We start from the raw sequence: 300 nt of genomic DNA on the forward strand, positions 1-300 counted from the left end.
CATAGTAGCAGTTAAAATATTTCTTGTAAATCTCAACTTAAACATGAATGTAAACAAATCAAATTAAAATCTCTTTTTCATACAACTCGTTTATTCTTCTTGTGATCGTGCGTCTTGAGGGAGGCTCATACGTGCCGTCATTCGTTGCGATCCTAAGAACATTCACCTGTTTTTGACGGATGCCGCGTCCAAGCCGCACAGTAGATGCAAAATAAGTCCAAAAATCAATTTCAAAATAAACACCCTGCGCAGACACCCGATCGTATTTCACATCACTATATCCTTGCCAGGAGGCCAGAA

At 39.7% G+C, this 300-nt stretch overlaps 1 protein-coding gene across 1 annotated transcript in view; it reads left to right on the forward strand.

Moving 5' to 3' along the window:
• The window catches only part of LOC107557029 (dnaJ homolog subfamily C member 18-like), a 9,591-nt gene that overhangs the window by 5,291 nt on the left and 4,000 nt on the right, over nucleotides 1-300 (forward strand). The window lies entirely within an intron of this gene.

This window comes from Sinocyclocheilus grahami, unplaced genomic scaffold (genome assembly GCF_001515645.1).
Source record: "Sinocyclocheilus grahami isolate Dianchi unplaced genomic scaffold, SAMN03320097.WGS_v1.1 scaffold588.1, whole genome shotgun sequence".
Classification (NCBI taxonomy): domain Eukaryota; kingdom Metazoa; phylum Chordata; class Actinopteri; order Cypriniformes; family Cyprinidae; genus Sinocyclocheilus; species Sinocyclocheilus grahami.